Genomic DNA, 9,828 nt, shown 5'->3' with positions numbered 1-9,828 from the left:
TTGATACAACTGGTAGAGACAAGGTCAAGATTTGAATTCAGGTTGACTTAGCTCCTAAGACCATGCTTTGACTAATGCCTTACCATTGATTTAGAAATGCATGTCTCTCTAGAGAGAGAAAAAATTGATTTTTTCTGGAGGAGGCATGGGTGAAGGAGAGGTAGAGGGAGGGAGGTTGGAGGAAGAAAGCAGTGCTGACAGAGATGGAAGGAAGAAGAATAAAGAGGGAGGGAAAGAAAAAAAGCAGGAAGGAGGGGAAAAGGGAAAGAGTGAGAAAGAGAAAGCAAGCCAAAGAGCATGCAAGAGCAGGAGAACAAAAAGAACAGGCAAGAGCAAATGACAGTGACAAAAAGAAAAGGAAATAGAAACCAGAGGAGAACAGAGTTCAGTTTCCCATCATAGTGACTCAGTGGTCAGTGTGAAATACCAGAAAATTGTTATGTAGAAACTGTTCCCTGACCTCCTTCCTCACCTAAACTCTGAGCTCCTTAATGACCAAAATGAGACCATTTTCATTTTTCATTCCCTTGTGCCTAGAACACTACCTGACTCAACAGTGCATATTATCAAACAAACTTCAAAAATATAATACTGCCAACAGGGCATTTTAAATGATCTTTTGTCATGTAATAATTGATGTAAGAATAAAAGTACTTAATATGAAGAAATCATCTCACCCCTTTACCACAATAAATTCTACATGATGAGACAACTATAAAATTTTAATCAAAGAAAATCAACAGACTATAGGATTAAAAATATTATGTCCATCTTTAGAGAAATGACAATTGTAAACAATAAATAATCTACAGATTCAATTGCATAAATATTTAATCCCTGGTACAATAAAGAATAACATAACTAAAATATGAAAGAAAACAAAAGACAAAGAAAATATTTGCAGCAAACATGAATGCTCATAAAATTTGACACAAAAAGTACCTACACTCAATGAGTAAACAAAGGATATGAAAAGACAGTTCACACAAGAGGAAAGACAATTGCTAAACCAACATTTAATAGTCTCTGAAACCACCAAAAATACCAAGAGAAACAGGGTATTGTTTTTCACATGGTACATTAACAAATATTTTAAGTAAAAATCCATAATCCTGACCAACATATTTTTAACTATATACACCAATAGGGGCAATTTAATTTGTTCAACCCTCTTGAAAAGTAATTTGGAAATGTATTTTATGAGGTTAAAAAAATGTCATACAATTTGACCCAGTAAAATTACTCATAGGAATATCTTAATAAAAGAATAAATTATGTGAAAAACACAGAGGCATAAATATTTCCATTTCAATATTATTTACAAGATGAAAATGGAAGGGACAACTATAGAGTTGTATGAAATATTATACTGTCATAAAATTAATATAAAAACAAGAAAATGTGATAAAATGATAAAAGAATAAAACAAAATACATTTTATGAATGCCATTCTAAATATGTATTCTAAACACATATTACATTCTAAATATGAAGACATAGAATATGTACACATAGAAATAAAATCCAGAAAACAATATGGCAAAATTGATTGGAGTTCAGTGGAATTTAGATATTTTTTAACTCATAATTTTTATAATTATTTTGCTCAGTGCATTAGAAAATGATATATTTTGACATCATACATGTTGGTGAGCTCATTCTTGCCAGAAGCTGACAGTAGCCACTTATTGAGTAATATGAACTGAGAAAATGATCAAAAAAAATTTCTCAAGGTAAAAGTGTAGCCAAAAAGACAAATCCATGATAAAAAGTTCTCTTTTCCTATGCCTTATCATAATAATCTGAATAACAAAAGACAAGAACTTAAGTTAGATTCTCTCCCCCCCAAAAAAAGGAATACTCTGTTTTTGAAACTTCCTAAGAGGACACTATATTAAAATTACCCCCAAAGAACATTATTTTCAATGACCATATTTAAGACATTTAAAACCCAAGCTCCATATTTTTAACCAGTGAGTTAGTCATTTCAAACAGATTTTCTTCATTTTGCCTCAAATTAAACTCTGTTGTTAACAACCGATCAAACTATTTCTTCTGGATAATCATGTAAATACTAAATAAAGATGGTTATATGGCTTGATGAGGTGATGCCCAAATCATCTACTTGCTGGCTTAGTTATGAATGGAAATGAAATGCATGGAACTACCACATAAAAATATTCCGAAACACGTCATGTTTTCAATCGTTTTATTATCTCCAGTGCCTTAGATTTCATGTTATTAATATGAATATATTTTCATCAGTTGAATAAATAAGGCTGTGGTATAATGAATGTTTCATGCTCAGTCTTGAGGATAATAGAAAAACTGACAGACTGAAAAACGACTGGAATTTCCTTCTGCTCTAATCTAAGTCATTATGGTAGCTACAGCGTTGTTATTCAGGCAGCTCTTCCATCCCTTCACAGCTCAGTGGCATTTATTGCTTCCTACAACTTCACAGGCTCTCACATGACAGTCACTGCAAGATGGTAGACAAAGCTTAGCTTTTCTGGGGATTGGATGGCTGAGTCCTGACAGAGTCCCTGTAAAGGAGCTCCTCAGCAACAAAAGGAGAAGGCAGCTCTCCCTGTCCCGTGGGAAGGAGAAGACATTGTCTCCTCCTATCTGCAGAGAAATGGAGCTCTTCTCATGGCCTCTTCCTGGGGAAATGGTTCAGAGACAAGTATAGTCAAGCACCAGAAAACCTGTCTGTGTGTTGCTCAGCTGGAGAAACAGAAAACTTCTGTACAATGTAGTGAGTGCCATGATAAGGATTGGGAATGGTGTTTCATGTACCCATAGAAAACATACCTAGAGAAGATTTCCCAAAAGACGTGAATAATAAATTAACTGACTTATTAAGAATGAGGAGTTAGGCAGAAGAAAAAGAGAAAGGAAAGATCTAGGGAGAGTGAAACTCTGTGCAAATCATTCATATAGTGGTAGATAAAGCATACAAATTCTCTACCCATTTGGATACTAGCTAAGAGTGTGTGGGGGAGAGAAGATATATAGACATATATACATATATATCTACAATGTATATTTAAGAAATATGTGCTTGAAAGGTCATTTTGTACCAACCACATGCCAGGCCTCTGACACCAAACTGTTCATTTATTTAACAAGTAGTTATCAAGAATTTTAGTGGTCATTTAAATAAGTTAACACACAGAAAAAGCTTAAAGGAAAGCTTGACATATAGCAAGTACTCAAGATAAGTTAGCTATTATTATTACAGTCAAGAAATACTAAGGTATTGGGGGTTTAGTAAAAAGGCCCACCAGGGCACCTGACACCACCCCTCCCTGAAAAGTCATTGACCCACTCAAAACATAATAACCAAATATTCCTCTTAAAGCTTATATTTTGGTTAAGACTGCCAGGAAACTACATTTAATGCAAAAACACAAAACTACTGCTGAAACCCGGGATTGAACCAGGGAACTTTAGATCTTCAGTCTAACGCTCTCCTAACTGAGTTATTTCAGCTTGTTCAGGTGACTTCTCCTGAATAACTCTAATGGAATAATACTTGTTTTATAATAATAAAAAAATCAATACTCAGAGTTAGATGGAGGTAGGCATTTAACAAATATTCAGAGATGATGAGGTAAGATCCCAGTTTACAAGCTAGACGTAATAAATAATTTCACTTTTCTCAGTTCTGTGTTTAACTGCTCTGTAATCTATTTTTTTCCATTTAAAAATAAATCATGGACTTTTTTCATGTCCAAAAAAAAAAAAAAAGAAATATGTGCTTGATAAACAATAAAAGAGAGTAGAGGAATGAGAAGATTGAGGAAGGATATTTCTAACAGAATCATCATGGAAGACAGCTCTGAGGAGGTGGCATTTGAAAAAATAACATTTGAATTAATTGAGGGGATAAAACATGAATTGGCTTGGGAATTAATGGAAATGAAATGAAATGCATAGAACTACTACATTAAAATATTTGGTGTGAACAAAGGAAGAAACAAAAAGAAGAAGAAAAGAAGAGAGAAGAATAACAAAAACAACTGGAAAATAAGTAATGAAATGGCTATAAGTAAATACTTATCAATAATTACATTACATGTCAATGGACTAAAATCTCCAATCAAAAGACATAAGGTGGCTGATTGAATAAAATAAAAAGACCCTTTAATATGCTGGTTACAAGAGACTCCCTTCAAGGCCAAGACATACAAACTGAAAGTGAGGGGATGGAGAAACATACTTCATGCAAATGGAAGTGACAAGAAAGTGAAGGTAGCAATACTCATATCAGACAAAACAGACTTTTAAAGTCTATAGCAAAAGACAAAAAAGGGTATAATAGAATGACAAAGGGATCAATACAAGATGAGGATGTTACAATTATAAACATATATGCACCCAATACAGGAGCACCTAAACCTATAAAGTAAATATTAACAGACATAAAGGGAGAAATTGACAATAATATAATAACAGTAGGAGACTTCAACACTGCACTTACATCAATGGATAGATCATCCAGACAGAAAATCAGTAAAGCAACAGTGTTCTTAAATGACACAATAAAGCAGTTGGATTTAATAGATATCTACAGAACTTTCCACCCAAAAAACAGCAAAATACACATTCTTTTAAAGTGCACATGGAATATTTTCCAGGATAGAGTGCATGTGAGGCCACAAAACAAGCCTCAATAAATTTAAGAGGATAGAAATTATATCAAGCATTTTTCCAAACACAATGGTATGAAACTAGAAATCAATTATAGAAAGAGAAATGGGAAAAGTGCAAACATGAGAAGACTAAATAACTTGTTACTAAAGAGCCAATGGGTCAATGAAGAATTCAAAGAGGAAACCAGGAAATACCTCGAGAGAAATGAAAATGGAAACACAACTTTCCAAAATTGATGGGATGCAGCAAAAGAAGTTCTCAGAGGTTTGTTTATGATGATATAGGCCTTCCTCAAGAAGAAAAAAAAATCTCAAATAAACAATCTAACGTATCATCTACAGAAATTAGAAAAATAAGAACAAACAAAGCTTAGTCAGGAGAAGGAAGGAAATAATTTTAAAAAAAGGAAAAAACAGAGAGGAAATGAATAAAATAGAGATTTAAAAAAATAGAAAATATCAAAGAAACAGCTGGTTTGTTTGAAAAGATACACAGGATTGACAAACCTCTAACCAGGCTTACCAAGAAGAAAAAAGAGAGGACCAAATTAACAAAATAAAAATGAAAGGGGAAAAATAAAAACACAGATAAAAAAAATCATAAGAGAATACTTCAGTTATATGCCAACAAATGGGAAAACCTAGAAGAAATGGACAAATTTCTAGAAATATTCAACCTCCCAAGACTGATTCAGGAAGAAACAGACAATCTGAACAGACTGATCACTAGTAGTGAAACTGAATTTTTAATTAAAGAAGCTCCCAGCAAACAAAAGTCCAAGACTGGACTACTTCACAGGGAAATTCTAACACACATATAAAGGAGAGATAATACCTATCCTTCTCAAACTATTCCAAAAAACTGAAGAGAACAGAACACTCCCAAATTCATTCTACAAGGCCACCATTACCTTGATACCAAATCCAGACGAAAACACTACACAAAAAAGAGAAAATTACAAGTCAATAACTTTGATGAATACAGATGCAAAAATTCTAAACAAAATATTAGCAAACTGAAACCAAAAATAAATAAAAATTGTCATACACCATGATCAAGTTTAATTTATTCCAGGGAGGCAAAAAATGGTTAAATATTTACAAATCAATCAATGTGATACACCACTTTAACAAAAGGAAGGGTAAAAATTACATGATCATCTCAACAGTTACAGAAAAAAGCATTTAACAAAATTAAACATCCATTCATGATAAAAATTCTCAACAAGAGACCTTTAAGATGGTGGAGGAGTAAGACATGGCGATCACCTTCCTCCCCACAAATACATGAGAAATACATCTACTTGTGGAACAACTCTTATAGAATACCTAGTGAACGCTGGCAGAAGACCTCAGAATTCCCAAAAGGCAAGAAACTCCCCATATACCTGGGTAGGGCAAAAGAAAAAAGAAAAAATACAGAGACAAAAGAATAAGGATAGGACCTGCACCTCAGGGAGGGAGCTGTGAAGGAGGAAAAGTTTCCACACACTAGGAAGCCCTTCACTGGTGGAGACAGGAGGGTGGGTGGGGGGAAGCTTTGGAGCCATGGAGGAGAGCGCAGCAACAGGGGTGCAGAGGGCAAGGTGGAGAGATTCCCGCACAGAGGATTGGTGCCAACCAGCACTAACCAGCCTGAGAGGCTTCTCTGTTCACCCACCGGGGCGGGTGGAGCCTGGGAAATGAGGCTCCAGCTTCAGAGGTCAGATCCCAGGGAGAGGAGTGGGGTTGGCTGCATGAAAACAGCCTGAAGCCTGAAGGGGGCTAGTGTGCTACAGCTAGCTGGGAGGGAGTCCGGGAAAAAGTCTGGACCTGCCTAAGAGGCAAGAACCATTGTTTCAGGCTGCTCAAGGAGAGGGGATTCAGAGCACTGCCTAAATGAGCTCCAGAGATGGGAGCGAGTGGTGGCTATCAGCACAGACACCAGAGACGGGCATGAAATGCTAAGACTGCTGCTGCAGCCACCAAGAATTCTGTGTGCAAGCACAGGTCACTATCCACACCTTCCCTCCTGGGAGCCTGTGCAGCCCACCACTACCAGGGTTCCGTGATCCAGGGCCAATTTCCCCAGGGGGAAGACACAGTGTGACTCAGGCTGTTGCAACATCACACTGGCCTCTGCCTCTGCAGGCTCACCCTGCATTCCGTACCCCTCCTTCCCACTGGACTGAGAGAGCCACAGCCACCTAATCAGCTGCTACTTTAACCCCATCCTGTCTGAGCAAAGAACAGATGTCCTCAGGTGACCTACATGCAGAGGCGGCGCCAAATCCAAAGCTGAACTCCAGGAGCTGTGCGAACAAAGAAGAGAAAGGGAAACTTCTCCCCGCAGACTCAGGAGCAGCAGATTAAATCTCCACAGTCAAACTGATGTACCCTGAATCTGTGGAATACCTGAATAGACAATGAATCATACCAAAATTGAGGCGGTGGACTTTGGGAGCAACTGTACACTTGGGGTTTGCTATCTGCATCTAATTGGTTTCTGGTTTTATGCTGATCTTAGTTTAGTATTTAGAGTTTATTATCATTGTAGGTTAGTCTATTGATTTGGTTGCCTTGATGTACCCTGCATCTCTGGAATACCTGAATACACAAGGAATCATCCCAAATAAGGGGGTGGACTTTGGGAGCAATGATATATATATATATTTTTCCCTTTTTCTCTTTTTGTGAGTGGGTATGTGTATGCTTCTGTGTGTGATTTTGGCTGTAGAGCATTGCTTTTATCATTTGTCCAAGGGTTCTGTCTGTTTTTTTTTTTTTCTTTTTTTATTTTAATAACAATTTTTTATTTTTTATTTTAATAAATTTATGTTATTTTATTTTCTTCTTTCTTTCTTTCTTTTCTGGCCCCTTTTCTTTTGAGCCATGTGGCTGAAAGGGTCTTGGTGCTCCACCTGGGTGTCAGCCCTGAGCCTCTAGGTTGGAGAGCTGAGTTCAGAACATTGGTCCAACAGAGTCTTTCATGTTCTACATAATATCAAATGGTGAAAGCTCTCCCAGAGATCTCCATCTCAGTGCTAAGACCCAGCTCCACTCAATAACCAACAAGCTACAGTGCTGGACATCCTATGACAAACAACTAACAAGACAGGAACACAACCCCACCCATTAGAAGAGAGGCTGTGTAAAATCATAATAAGGTCACAGACATGACAAAACACACCACAGGACATGTTCCTGCCCACCAGAAAGGCAAAATCCAGCCTCATCCACAGGAAAACAGGCACCAGTCCCCTATACTGGGAAGCCTACACAATGCACTAAAACAACCTTACTCACTGGGGGCAGACACTAAAAACAACAGGAACGACGAACCTACAGCCTGTGAAAAAGAGACCCCAAACACAGTAAGTTAAGCAAAATCAGAAGACAGAGAAACACACAGCAGAGGAAGGAGCAAGGGAAAAAACCATCAGACCAAACAACTGAAGAGGAAATAGGTAGTTTACCTGAAAAGAATTCAGAGCAATGATAGTAAAGATGATCCAAAATTTGCATATAGAATGGAGAAAATACAAGAAACGTTTAACAAGGACATAGAAGAACTAAAGACCAAACAATGATGAACAACACAGTAAATGAAATTAAAAATACTCTAGAAGGAATCAAAGCAGAATAACTGAGGCAGAAGAACAGATAGGTGACCTGGAAGACAAAATAGTGGAAATGACTGCTGCAGAGCAGAATAAAGAAAAAAAATTGCAAACACAGTAAGTTAAGCAAAATCAGAAGACAGAGAAACACACAGCAGAGGAAGGAGCAAGGGAAAAAACCATCAGACCAAACAACTGAAGAGGAAATAGGTAGTTTACCTGAAAAGAATTCAGAGCAATGATAGTAAAGATGATCCAAAATTTGCATATAGAATGGAGAAAATACAAGAAACGTTTAACAAGGACATAGAAGAACTAAAGACCAAACAATGATGAACAACACAGTAAATGAAATTAAAAATACTCTAGAAGGAATCAAAGCAGAATAACTGAGGCAGAAGAACAGATAGGTGACCTGGAAGACAAAATAGTGGAAATGACTGCTGCAGAGCAGAATAAAGAAAAAAAATTGAAAGAATTGAGGACAGTCTCAGAGACCTCTGGGAAAACATTAAATGCACCAACATTCGAGTTATAGTGGGGACAACATTAAACGCACCAACATTCAAATTATAGGGGTCACAGAAGAAGAAGAGAAAAAGAAAGGGACTGAGAATATATTTGAAGATATTATAGTTGAAAAATGGGAAAGGAAATAGTCACTCAAGTCCAGAAAAGGCAGAGACTCCCATACAGCATAAATCCAAGGAGAAACATGCAAGACACATATTAATCAAACTATCAAAAATTAAATACAAAGAAAAAATATTAAAAGCAGCAAGGGAAAAACAACAAATAACACACAAGGGAATCCCCATAAAGTTAACAGCTGATCTTTCAGCAGAAATTCTGCAAGTCAGAAGGGACTGGCAGGACATATTTAAAGTGAAGAAAGGGAAAAACCTACAAACAACATTACTCTACCAGCAAGGATGTCATTTAGATTCGACAGAGAAATTAAAATCTTTACAGACAAGCAAAAGTTAAGAGAATTCAGCACCACCAACCCAGCTTTCCAATAATTGCTAAAGAAATTTCTCTAGGCAGGAAACACAAGATAAGGAAAAGGCCTACAAAAACAAACCCAAAATTATTAAGAAAATAGTAATAGGAACATGCATATTGATAATTACTTTAAATGTGGATGGATTAAATGATCCAACCAAAAGATATAAACAGGCTAAATAGATATAAAAAAAAAAGACCAATATATACGCTGTCTACAAGAGATCCACTTCAGACCTAGGGACATGTACAGACTGCAAGTGAGGGGATGGAAAAAGATATCCCATGCAAATGGAAACCAAAAGAGAGCTGGAGTAGCAATACTCATATCAGACAAAATAGACTTTCAAAGAAGACTATTACAAGAGGCAAAGAAGGACACTATAATGATCAAGGGATCAATCCAAGAAGAAGATATAACAATTGTAAATATTTATGCACCCAACATCGGAGCACCTCAATACATAAGACAAATGCTAACAGCCGTAAAAGGGGAAATTAACAGTAACACAATCATAGTAGGGGACTTTAACACCCCATATTCACCAATGGACAGATCATTCAAA

At 36.5% G+C, this 9,828-nt stretch overlaps 1 non-coding gene across 1 annotated transcript; it reads right to left on the bottom strand.

The window, feature by feature from the left end:
* Positions 1-3,422: 3,422 nt before the first annotated feature.
* Positions 3,423-3,495, bottom strand: TRNAF-GAA (transfer RNA phenylalanine (anticodon GAA)). The gene has a single exon. It is a non-coding gene; the product is annotated as a tRNA-Phe (tRNA).
* Positions 3,496-9,828: the final 6,333 nt, after the last annotated feature.

This window comes from Physeter macrocephalus, chromosome 16 (assembly GCF_002837175.3).
Source record: "Physeter macrocephalus isolate SW-GA chromosome 16, ASM283717v5, whole genome shotgun sequence".
Lineage (NCBI taxonomy): Eukaryota > Metazoa > Chordata > Mammalia > Artiodactyla > Physeteridae > Physeter > Physeter macrocephalus.
This window is presented reverse-complemented; position numbering and strand designations above follow the sequence as displayed.